This window comes from Cynara cardunculus (assembly GCF_001531365.2).
Source record: "Cynara cardunculus var. scolymus isolate 2C chromosome LG 5, CcrdV1, whole genome shotgun sequence".
NCBI lineage: Eukaryota > Viridiplantae > Streptophyta > Magnoliopsida > Asterales > Asteraceae > Cynara > Cynara cardunculus.
In genome coordinates this window covers 5,415,508-5,429,109 of record NC_037532.1, presented here as the reverse complement: position 1 = coordinate 5,429,109, position 13,602 = coordinate 5,415,508, and positions in this window count along the sequence as shown.

Below are 13,602 nucleotides of genomic sequence, written 5' to 3'. Positions count from 1 at the left end.
TTAATCTCTTTTTGATATAACATAAATATATTGAATCACCTACAAAGATATCGCATCAACAACTACCATTTTTTATGCAAATGTATACATAAACGTAAGATTCCCTCTCTTGTTGAAAAAGAGAATCTCAAATATTATGTAATATTTGTCGACATTGGTTGTTCTTTAATAATAATATTTTTTTTCTCATTTAAAATTAGATAGATGTACATTTAACTAGGGTACAAACGAGAGCATCATGTGCCCTATATTCAATCATAAATAATGTATCACTTATCATGAATATTATAAAACATTACTAGAAAATAAACTACCACCGACGGATATTATCGACGGGAAAAATCCGTCGGTAATTTTCGATGTAATACCGACGGATTCAATTAAAAAAAAGCTATTCATCAGTTATCCGTCGCTAATTGCTGATGCATTACCGATGAATTTCAAATCGTCTGTAGTTAAACGAATTACCGACGGATTTGACTAATTAAAAGTTAAATAATTTGTCGGTAATCCGTCGATAATTATCGACGAATTGTTTCAATTTTTTTCTAAAACTCTAAAATTTAAAAATACAATTAAAGATTAAATAATCCATTGGTAATTAATTAGGCGGGTTATTTTTTTTTTATTTTTTTTCAAGTCATAACAATTAAAGAAATAAAAAATATTTAATTCTAGTTTATTTTTAATTTTTCAACACAGAGATATTTATTTAGATATATAATATCTTCATTCGTTTTAAAATAAATTATGCTCGTGTATTCCATACAATAAAAACTTCCAATACGTACGAGATGCATAATTAAAAAGGTGTGATGCAAACTAAATAGTTCGATAATTAATCTAAATGCATCGTAAAACTTAACTTAAAAATAACTTCGACGATTATGTTTGACAAAAGACAAACGCAAAATAATTCAAATAAGGAATTTGTAACTAAGGTACTTAGGAAAAATTGATACAATTATGAGCAAAAGTAAGGTATCCTGAGAAAATTTATTTCAAGAAACTAAAAGGACAAACATTGCTTTTGTTTCTTCCGATTCCAAAGAGAGTAGGATCTGTATCACATGCAACATATCACACGGATTCTGAAAACTTAGAGGAGCAAAACGATAGTTCCACTATTGATCCCAACGGGGAGTCTGACAGTAGGATCGATGGATTATCCATGCAAGACATTAGTGACTCTCTTTCTTTAATTAATAGCATTGGACTTCAATAGAGTTGTCATAAAAAGTAGTTTTCAAAGAGAGTCAAAAGGAAGATTCTCAAAAAGGTCATCATAGATCAATCAAAAGACGTCTCCCTACAATAAATATAGTATTTAATGTGTTTATTAACATATATTTGTTTCATATGTATTCGGTTCACAATGTGAAACTTTTTTACGTCTATTTTTTGTTTCACAAACACGTAAAAAAAAGTGTTCACATTGTGAACCGAGTACATGTGAAACGAACACATTATGAAACAAATATATGTTAATCATTATTATAAATCCTAGTCTTATATTGAAAAAAATCATATGAAATATCACATTATGCATAAGTTATTGAGGTTATCACAATTTTATGAGTTCTTAAAAGAATTAAGGTCCCCTATTTATCAACCTTATACTCTTTTTCATATTGATTAATCTTAAAAACATCATTAAATTAATCATATGTTATATATAAATATGTTGGTAATTTTAATGTCATCAATCATTTTGGTGTAACTGTGATTTAGTTGAGATTGATTGGGTGACAACGCAAACATATAGTGAGTTAGGATGTGTAGAGTGTACACTCATACATGTTGTCTTTATCACATTAAGTCGCCATAAGGTGGGGGTGAAAAGGATTGTGCCCTCTTGCGAGGTCTAAAGGGTTTCCTTGTGAATTTAAGCTTCGAGATATTTTGGATGTAATTCAGACAATTGGAAACTTTCTTGAATTAAGTTCAGAAACTTTGTAATTTTGACTATGAATGAGAAGGCTTCTGACTCAACGCTTCTTAGCCAACTCTGAGCTTTTAGCTCAGAGGTTTTGAGCCTTCTAGACTCGGTGTTTTTGAACTTGAATTGGTTCCTTTGAACTTGATGCCTCCGAACTCGGTGTGTCTAAGTCAGTTGTAATTGTTATCCAATCTTATCCGTAAGCAGTTGTAACTGTTGTGCAGTTAAATATTAACCATTTAACCGCCTGAATCTATTGATCTCTCATATAAATATGTCAAACATAGAATACTGGTGTATATAGAGACTCGATTTTACAGCCTTTTTAATTAGAGTTAACATTTTGATTACCCCAATACCCAATTCATGATACTCAAGGCAAATAGAATCAAATTAGTGTATTTGAAAAACCAACATTGCGCGATTTAAATGATTTATCCAAATTGTGTACGATCAAAAGCGTTCATTTTCTAACACAATAGATATTTAATCCATTTTTTTACGTACACCTTGTACATTATAAATATTAAATATATAACCATCAACTTATAGCATAATTCCACATATGAAAAAACAGGTTTATAAAACTAGTTGATAGAAACAAAAAAGATATTAACATGAACTTTGAAGCAAATTGTCGAATACTATAGTTGAGATTGGAAAGGGGAGATAGACATTATATAATGATCTAAATGACATGAGATGTGGCGTGACAGTGAGTTCAAATCTGAAGCCTTACGAGTTACAGCGAAGCCATGACGTTTTTCAAGGCATGCCCTAAAGTGGCATATGTATACATATATGTGTGCATATTTGTGTGTGTTAGTGTTTTGAATGATCTCATAGAACAATTTAAATTCATACAAAGTTATAAAACTAAACAGGGTAAAATAACTATTTATATCAAATATATTGAGGTTATAAGAAAGTGAGATATCAAGAATGCAAAATTGGGATAAATCTCTTGAGTCTCTACTCACTACTTTCTCTAATCTTTAAATAATTCATATTCGACTCTTTGTGTATGGATTTACCTAATTAGGGTTTTAGTTTTTATGTTTTCTTTTAATGTTTATTTAAGTTTAAATTCCGCACATAATTATCATTTATCCATGAATTATATATTTAAAAAAAAAGTAAACCACAAGGGTGGTGCCTGATTGGTTTGAGCTTGGCTCCAAAGGTCAAAAGTACCTGAAGGTCTCAGGTTCAAATCCAAGGAGGAATAAACCCCTTGTGGCCACGGAGGTTCAAATGCGGTGACTCCGGGCTATCTGCAAAGCAGGTGGTCGCCCTGGGATTAGTCGGCTCGCATATCGAGTTGGATATCCAGGCTAATAAAAAAAGTAACAAAGAAATTACATGCCTTACAAAATAACGCGTTTGTTGATCCTCTCTCTTAGTGATTTGATGATAATCCCTTTTCACCTTTACGTTGTATTTATGTTTATGTATTTTCAGTTTCAGCGATCTTCACTGAGTCTGTTCAGTGATCGTTGAAGAACTTGCTTTGTAAATCTTCAGAGACAACAATACTTCAAGAAGACAACACTCACACCAAAGAACCTTCAGCAAACGTCGAAGACTGAAACTAAAGATTAGAGACCGGCAAGTACATGATCTGAAGCGGTATTCAGTGATTACAAGCCTGTCTACACATGTGTGAAGACTGCTCAAGCTTCAGCGAATGATGATGAGACCTTCAGGTCATTCCAGCATTCAGCGATCAAAGGAAGCTTGCTTAGCACGATTGTTGTTGTCTTGCTTAGCACGATTGTTGTTGTCTTGTCCTTATGCACACAAAGGACAAAACCCATACCCTTACGAAAGTTAGTATGGTACGGAGCCGACTAGTCGACTCTTTGTCCACCAACTTTAGGTAAGGATGTCTGCTCAGAAATAGTGTTTATGTACTATTCACTGTAGCAAAGAACAAGTCTTCCTCTTAAGGCTTGACACGCACTCTAAACCTACCATATTGCATTAAATGGACATTTAATGCACTAAGTATAAATAGAAGTGTTTCTTCTCTATGCAGAGAGAGCACATCTCTCTCTCTAACCTAATTCTTACTTCAAGCATCTTCTAGCTTAAGTAAATGATCTTTCTTTTAGCAACTTCTTTTCTTGTAATTGTTAAAGTTTTGTGTGTAACCAAAGATTGTTTAGATATGTTTTTATTACCTTATCTTTCCGCAAACAATCTTGTAAAATCTGTATTGATCTTCTCTATCAATATATATTTTAAATTTGAAAATATTGTGTTTGTATTCATCCCCCCCTTCTACAAATTGTTTCTCTTCTTGTAGACCCTTATGGGACCAACAGCGTTACCATAAAGCGTCATAGTATCCCATTACGTGTTACAATAGAAGTCAAGTCTTAGAGTGAAGTCACATGTGTTAAATATCAGCGAAGCCAAGCCTGAGTACCACAACTAAGGGTGTTTGGTCTGGTTTGGACGGTTTAACCCTCCAAGCCTCAGTACCACAACTAAGGGTGTTTGGTCCAGTTTGGACGGTTTAACCCTCCAAGCCACAAACCAAATTGCAACTGCAGTTTAGGAAATCTACAAACCGAGCGTTTTGGCCAGCAAATGACCAAACTGGTCAAACCAGACAACAAAAAAGGGTATAGTTTAACTGCTTAGACGGTTGAGTCTCTTATGTGTTTTAAACTAAAAAAATATCCAACATGAAATTTCACCAATATAACATTATTAAAAAATAGTATACCAAATTATAAAATAAATGTCTATTTCTAAACACTACACAAAATTGGATTTATAGGATATCACTAATTTTTAAGCGTTCTAATAGACAATTTTATATGACTTAATTTATAAGACCAAAAATTAAAACGTCCTACATAAAAGCATTATAATAAATTTATAGGACGCTTTTAAGCGCCTTAACAAAATTCTTAGGACGCTTCCAATACAAAGCGTATCATTAGCAATTTATAGGACATTTTTTAAAAAAGGTGTCCTATAAACCCATATTTTTATATAACGTTTGTTTTTATATGACACTTTTTCAAATAATGTCTTACAGTATTTGCTAATGTGATGTTTTATGTTAAAAGTGTTCTAAAAAAACTTGTTAAGACGCCTAAAAGTGTCATATAAACTTATTATAATGCTTTTAGATGAGACCCTTCATTTTTTAGGCTTATAAATTAAGTTCTATAAAATGGTATGTTATGACACTTGAATTTTGTTGGCGTGTTATAAACCCGACTTTGTTGTAATGAAAATAAAAAAAAATATTGAGCAAGTCGAAGGAAGATTTGAATCTCGGATTTGACTTTTGACCAATTTCGGAATTTTGCCAATGTGGATAAAACAATCAATTTAGAAATAAAAACTAAAAACATAATGTCTTTGAACAAATATTTTTTAATTGGACCAATAAATGAGGCTACAATATGAAAATTAAATAGAATGAATACATGTGTATTTTTTTACGGTCGACTCGATTCAGACCGTTCAAAAAACAAACTAAGCCGGATTGAACATTTGGCTATTTCTCAAATTAAATCGAACCGTCGTACCACTCAAATCGTCAAAAACGATCCGATTTAATTTAATTCGAACCGTTTAAATGATATGCCAATTTTTTAAACACCCATGAGCATAACACATACTAACGAGGTCATAACATAACTATGATTATGCATATGTATCATAAGATGATGACGTGTAAAGCACGTGGCTTATTTTAATTTGGAATTGACAACATTAGTGAGTTATGGGACCCGCTGGTCCAACAATAACCAATCAGGGTTTACGTACTGGGGACGGAAGCATCATTTTGGGGGAGTGGGCCATGGAAAGGTTTTTTGTGGGGGATGGAGACGCATTTGTTTTAGAAAAAGTGACAGACAGTGAGTGTAGCTTTCCCCAGTTTACCAAGATTCTCTTGGTCGGTGATTCTTCCTTCGACAATACCCCTTTTTATTCATAGATTAGAGTCCCCATTTTACCTTTTTTTTTTTCTTAAAACAATATCAATATGTTTTAATTAAAAAATCGATGATATTTACACCCTTATTTATACGTTAAAAACACCCTATCTATCTGTTATTTATTATAACTTAATGATTACATCATCATCTAACTTTATTCAATATCACATTATCACCATCTTGAAATTATATAGCTTTAAGCTTTTTTTTTATGTAACTCTTTTGTCTATCTTGAGTTATCTTTAATCTCAGCAGAAACTTGCACAATCTGAGGCCCCGCCACTGCTTCTTCCCGACTTCATTCCAACACAGTGACGTTCTACATTTCCTGTCGTATAACACTTCATAAGGAGTTGCTTGAATATTTGTGTGGTAGTTGTTGTTATATGTAAACACAAGCAATGGTAAGTTACTTTCCTATGAACCACTAAAATCTATTGCACAAGCTCTCAACATATCTTTTAGAGTCTGAATTATATGTTCGCTCTGCCTATCAATTGAGGATGATAAGTAGTATTTAATTTAGCTTACGATCACGTTTCTCTTTGGAAGCTCTTCCAAAATGAGGAAGTGAAGCGGCCATCACGATTTGATACAATTGAAAATGGCATGCTGTGTCTAGACACCACTTAATCAATATAAAGTTTTGTCAATCTTTCCGTTGAGTAAGATTATGGATTGGCAAGAAGTATGTTGATTTAGTGAGTCGATCCACAATCACCCAAATTGCATCCAAATCTTTCGGTGTTTGGGGTAGTTTCGTTACGAAATCCATTGTAATATGATCTCATTTCCAAACCGGAATTTCCAACGGTTGGAGTTTGTCATACGATCATTGATGTTCCACCTTTACTTGTAAACAAGTTAGACACCTTTCCACGAAATACACGTCGTCTTTCTTCATACCCGACCACCAATAAGATTGGCAAAGATATTTGTACATCTTATTGGTACCCAAATGAATAGAGTACGTAATTTATGCGCCTTTTCTAACAATTTCTTACGAATCTCACAACTCTTGGAATTCAAATACGTTCGTTGAAACATTTCAATCCATGATTTTCCTCCGTTAACGAAGGCATCAATCCCATCATTCTTTCTCCCTTGAGATTTTTAGTAAACGTCGCTTCATTTAGACACCTTTTAATTTCCTCGAACAAATTGAATGTCACTTCAGTTCTCGAGGCTATGATCTTTGAAGTTTTGCATCTATCATGTCGGGTCAAGGCATCGGCTACAACATTGGTTTTCCCAAGGTGATACTCTATATCACAATCGTAGTATGTCAAAAGCTCAATCCATCTTTGTTGTCGCATATTAAGTTCTTTCTGATCAAACAAGTGGCAAAGGCTCTTGTCATCGGTGAATATTTAACATTTAGTCCCATAAAAGTAGTGCCTCTAAATCTTCAAAGCGAAAACGATGGTCGTGCATTCACAACCATGAGTGGGGTAACGCCTTTCATGCTCTGTCGATTGGCGAAAAGCAAATGTGATCACCTTCCTGCGTTACATTAACACACACCCTAATTCCTACTTGGACGCATTGCTATACACTATAAAATCATCGATGTCGTCCGACAAAGCCAAAATTGAAGCAGTACTCAAATTTTCTTTCAATTTATGAAATGTTTCTTCTATTAGGAAAAGTATAGAACCAGAAAGGGGTTGGTCGATCAATAACCTGATTACTTGAGAATCGTGTAAGAGATCACTTTCCGAATTAATATTTCGACCCTATGTCTGGGTTAAATGAAATTCAATATGGGATAAGACTCAAGAGAGCATTTTCGCTTTTAGGCATAAAAACGAGAGCAAACTTGCTAGAGAGTATCATAGGATTGTTCAAAAAACCCGTACCTAAAACATAAGCATAAATTTATTTATGCTCATACAAATTAACCAAAAAGATAATCATGTCTCAATTTTATGAGTAGTGGACCGTTATAAAACTGCACATTAAAAATAGTGGGCAGTTACAAAAACTCCTCATTAATGGTAGTGGACAGTTAAAAAATTGTTCTAACCGTTCCAGACATGAAGCCAGAGACAAGACAAACTAGAGCCTCAGGTCCTTAACAACCAGAGGCAAGACAGACCAGAGCCCCTCTGGACCTTAACAACCAAAGGCAAGGAACCAGAGCCTCTGGTCTTTAACAACTAGAGCAAGGCATACTAGAGCCCCTCTGGATGACTAGAGACTCTTTGGACCTTATGATCAATTTTCCACTACAATACAAGGGATGCAGCCCCTTAACTCCCACTAGGGTCATACTCATCTTATAACAAAGTTTGCACTCTGCACTTCCTGACTTGTACTATAACACAATATAAAACCCCCTTAGAACTTGATGTTACTTCCAGTTACACTTAAATAGCCTGGTGACACTAAAATCACCAACATCTTCTTCATCCATTGTCCACTCAAACTTAAAGTTTTTTTTTCCGTCAAGGACGTTAAAGGGGTGGCTATAAACATGTTGTATTAGTTCTCATATTATGCACCTGTTTTAAAATGCTGTAAACAGAAATGCCTAAGCTTAATTATCTCCTCATGATTAGCATATGTTTATTTTTAGCATGTTTATGCTTTCAGTAACCATAGAATTTGACAAACACATAATTCAAAAATAACATCATTTTTGGCATCTACAAATAAATGCACGTATGTAGAATTCGCTTTTTTCTTCTTTCTGTTCTTATGTTATTTTTAAGACTTTAAACAAATAAAGAAATGTACGTAGAATTAATTTATTTGTGTTTATAACTTTTTAAATGGTTTTATTAATTAATTACATCGTTATTTTGATTATAGTTTTCTATATTAACTATATGGAATTTTGCAAATGAATTAAGGAAAATTCATATTTTTTTTGCAAAAGTAATTATATTTCAAATGAAATTATTCTTTTTTAATTGTGCATTTGGCTCTCATTATTAGAATAATGAGCATTTCCAGCGGACGGAATCCGTCGGAAATTTATCGGCGGATTTCCGTGGGACAACAAAAAAGTCAACTTATGTTGACTTCAGCCGGAAAACCGCCGATAAAATTATTCTGATAATATTTTTGGCGGATTTCCGGCGGAGTTCGTAATTAATTATTTTAGGCTTGTATTTAAATCTAATTACAATAATTTACCGGCGGATTTCCGACGGATATTTAATTATTTTTTTAAAATTATGATCTGCCGGAATCCGCCGAAAAATAATTAAGAATTAATATTTATTTTCAAACTTTTCCGGTGGACACCGGAGTCCGCCGGTAATAGCTATCCAATTATATAAAAAAAAAGTTAATGATTTCCGGCGGCCTTTTCCGGCGGATTTTCATTTTTCCCAATTTTCAAACTTTTCTTTCTTAATGGATCGAATTGGGCTTTAAAGAATTATATTGGGTTTTAACGGTTCTATTGGAATTTAGAGGATGTTAGTTGGGTTTTAATCGATCGTATTAGGCTTTAACGGTTCTATTGACTTTAACGCATCGTATTGGGATTTAGTGGATGTTAGTTGTGGTTTAATGAACCGTATTTGGTTTAAAATACCTATTGGGCTTTAATGGTTGCCATTAATGATCAAATTTATAAAATAAAATTCAGTTTCATTTTCTTAAGCTTTATAAATTGGGTTTTCAGATTTGAGTCTCATTTTATAAATAAATAAAAGAATGAATTACACCTTTGGTCTATATGGTTGCCATTCATTATCAAATTTCCTCTCTATTTTGTATCAATCACACTTTTGATGATTGCGATTATCACTCTATTTTGCGTTTGGACCATCTGACTATTTTTTTGTTAAAAAAAAATGAGTTTGAACCCTAAATCGCTAGGTTGTTCTTAGTCCATCTCGGACGATTGGTCTTCTATCTCTGACAATCATTGATCTACGTAGATGTACTCATTGTTCTAGGGAAGCTTTCTTCTGTGATGGAAATGGGGAACGATCACCTACACATGTACCACTCTGCAATTTTTGGTCAGTATTTGACGATCGGCACTTTCTGGCCCATCTCTGTCGGTAGTGGAAGAGATAAAGAACCGACTGATTGTTTATGTGTATGTATATAATATATATAGAGAGAGGAATATATATATATATATATAATTGATGTAAATATGTATATTAATAAATTCTTAATTTTTTAAAGGAAAACGAAATAAAATTGAATAAAACCAAAATGTCCCTCACTTGATATCACTTTTAATGGCCGTTAGCCACAAGGACCAAAAATGAAACAAAATGGCAACAACAATAATCAAAAGTGTAATCAACTGATAGTAATTAACAACCATAGGTACCAAAAGTTTAATTTACTCTAAATAACAAGAGTAAACTATAAATTTGGTCAATGTGGTTTATCAAAAATAACATTTTTCGTGCATGTAATGTCAAAATTACAAGATGGTCAGTGTGGTTTACAAAAACGTCTGGACTTAGTCCCTTCCTATAATAGCGGTCAAAGGTTCCGTTAAATGTAAGACATTTTTTGTCCTTTTATCAATTTTATTTGTCTTTTACGGAATTAAAAACTACAGGGAGCAAAGTCATAAAATTGATTTTAATTGGGTAAAAGACAAAAAAAATCAATAAAATGACAAAAATATCTTTCATATAACGGAATATTTTAACGGCCGTTAGAGAAAAAGAATAAATTTTGACGTTTTTACAAATCACAATAATCATCTTCTAATTTCGATACTAAAGATGGTTTTGCTTTTTTCAACCACCCTACCACGGGGACCAAATTCGTAGTTTATTCAAATAAAAATGAAGTCTGGTCTTTTTCTTTTTACAGGTCTGAATTTTAAAAGTGGGCCTGAAAAGGCCCATATTTTATAATAGCCCAGTCTAGACCAACTTAGATTTTTTTCACCTTCCTTTATTTAAATAGTTGGGATAATAATAATAATAATAATAATAATAATAATAATATTATTATTATTATTATTATTATTATTATTATTAGATATGATTTACTTTATTTTTATTGAAGATGATTACTCTTTATTCGAATATGTTTATTAGTTGGTTATTTGTTAAATTTATGGAGTTCGAAAAGTTTTAAAAGATTGTGGGTATATTGATATAATTTGAATTTTAAGATAATTGCATTAATGAACAGTACCTTATGATTAATATATGTTTTTAAGAGTTTTTTTCAAATGTTTTATAATATAGTATAGGAAGAATCGTTACTTCATCTTCTACGATTTCTTGAATTAATTTTAATGTATCGTTTTTATTTTTTTTGGTTTCTAACATTGTAGAAGTGGTTTCTTTGTTGAGCTTCAAAGGCACCATCGAGAGTCTTGATATCCATTTACCGAAAACGTCACATCCTATTTTCCAGAGTTATGATGGTTACTGAATCTGATAAATACCGGGACAATAACATCAACGTTTTACATCCATTCGCAACGGCCTTAAAATATTTACCAACACATGACAAATTGAACTACTGAAGTAACTTAACTCAATTGAACTAAACGGTTATTTATATTATTTTATTGTCATGTGCTTGAGATTATCACTAAATGATTTTTATATTTTACGTTATTATTGTTGTATTTTTATTTAGAGGTCCTCCACATAATCTTAAAATAAAAACAAATATCCTTGATAATCATCCTAATGATCAAGATTTTTAATGAAGCCTTGAATCAAAAAATGCTTAAAGGGTGTATTTGGTGTCCAGACAGTACAAGATAGAACAATTATTCAACGTTTTGTAAGATAAAAGTGGACATAACAGAACAAATAGAATGACCAATTTACCCCTAATGAGTTGTTTATTTTAATTAATTTACGTAATTTACTAAATTATAATAGAATAATTATTTTTTATAACAAAATATATCATTTGAAAGTTTTGTCAAAACAATTAAAATGACATCAAATAAGGAGTTTATTTAGTTTCCAATTCTTATTTTTATCTCTTTTTTACATTATTTTTTATTATTAATATATAATAAATTATATAAATAATTAAAATATAGAAGCCGTATAAAAACAATATTTTAAGGACAGTAAAATGAAAGTTTAAGAAACATAAAATACAATAAATATAATTTAAAAAATGAATAAAATGTAAAAAATAGACATATTTGATGTTTTAAAAGAGAATTAAGTTTTATTTTTGAGGTTATATTGGTAAAATACAAGTCTGTTACACATTATTCCACCCTGTTCCATGGGGTAAAGGTGGAACAAGCTTGTTTCACTTTGTTCCTGTATGTTCCACATTAAAGTCATACCAAACATGGGACAAGGATCTCTGTCTTGTTCTGTCCAGTGTACTAAACGCACCCAAAAAGATGACACAATTAGTTACAGAGGTGGATTTACTAAGAAGGCCAACTTTAATAGACAAAAATAGGGTTTTGTAAGTTCACTTGTTTTAAATTGATGTTTATTGCTCTAAGGGGCTCTTTATCAAACGGTTACCGGTAAGTGTTTACCGGGTGTTACTTACCTTTCAGATGAGCATAACAAAGACTTAAAATCTTACCCTGTAAAAGAGGTATTGCAAAGACCGAGACTCCTACCCGATAAGTGAGAGAGAAACCTCTTACCCAGTAAGTGTTTATCCGGAAAACGTTTGGTAAACGACCCCTAAATTAACAAAAAGTGATTATAAACATGAGAAAATAAATACATTTGAAATACGATTTTGTATATCTCTCACCTTTTTGTGAGGTAAAAAAACCACTAAAAGACATATATAAGAGTTTTGGAGGCTTGTAAAACTTCCAAAAGTAGAAACAACCAAACATAAAATAAGTAGGATGTTACAACCTTACATTCATCATTGATTTCCCCGACACCAAACATCAACCATCGTACCTTTCTCATCTTTATAAATAAACAAAGTTATTTAACGATTAAGCCGTAGAAACACTATTATATAGCTAAACGAACAAACTTATTAACTTCATTAAGCTGTAAATAAACAACTATTTATTCGGATACAAGGTTAATCTAAAAAAAACAATATTCACAACTCTCTCCAACAAACACTTCATCTCTCCAACGAACACCATACCAACACATAATGCACACTGTGATACGTTTTATAAAATAACGAAAAAACACAGTGTGATACACTTAGTAACGAAAACATTATCTGGTATATTGTGTTACACTTTGTAAAACAACAAAAATATATTGTGATGCACTTCGTATAACGACAAAAATACACTATGAGACCAGATCTAGTTTATGAATACAACTGTGATACACAGAGATTACAAAGAATATAAGAGGCTTGCAGCTTTTTAAACGAATAAAATGGGGTATTTGATTATAATTCTATTATATATCACCTTGGTTCTGCAATGATTGCACGCAATTGATGATATAGTGAATGAACTTCCATAATTTGTTTGATTAATAAGAAAACAATATCAATCTTTTTGATTGATAACCGTTATGAAAAATACTAATAAAATTACTAATACACCATTTTTCTTAATTAAGGTAATATAATTAATATAATAAAATGATTGACACATATTAGACTTCACAGTTACCACAAACTAAATTAATTCTCATTTGATTAGGCCCATATATATATATATATATATTTTAATTAATATAAATTGTTGATTAATTATTTTTTTTCTCTTTTATGTATTATATTATATTTTAATTAATATGAATTATGAAAAAATATTTTTTTTATATAATTTATATT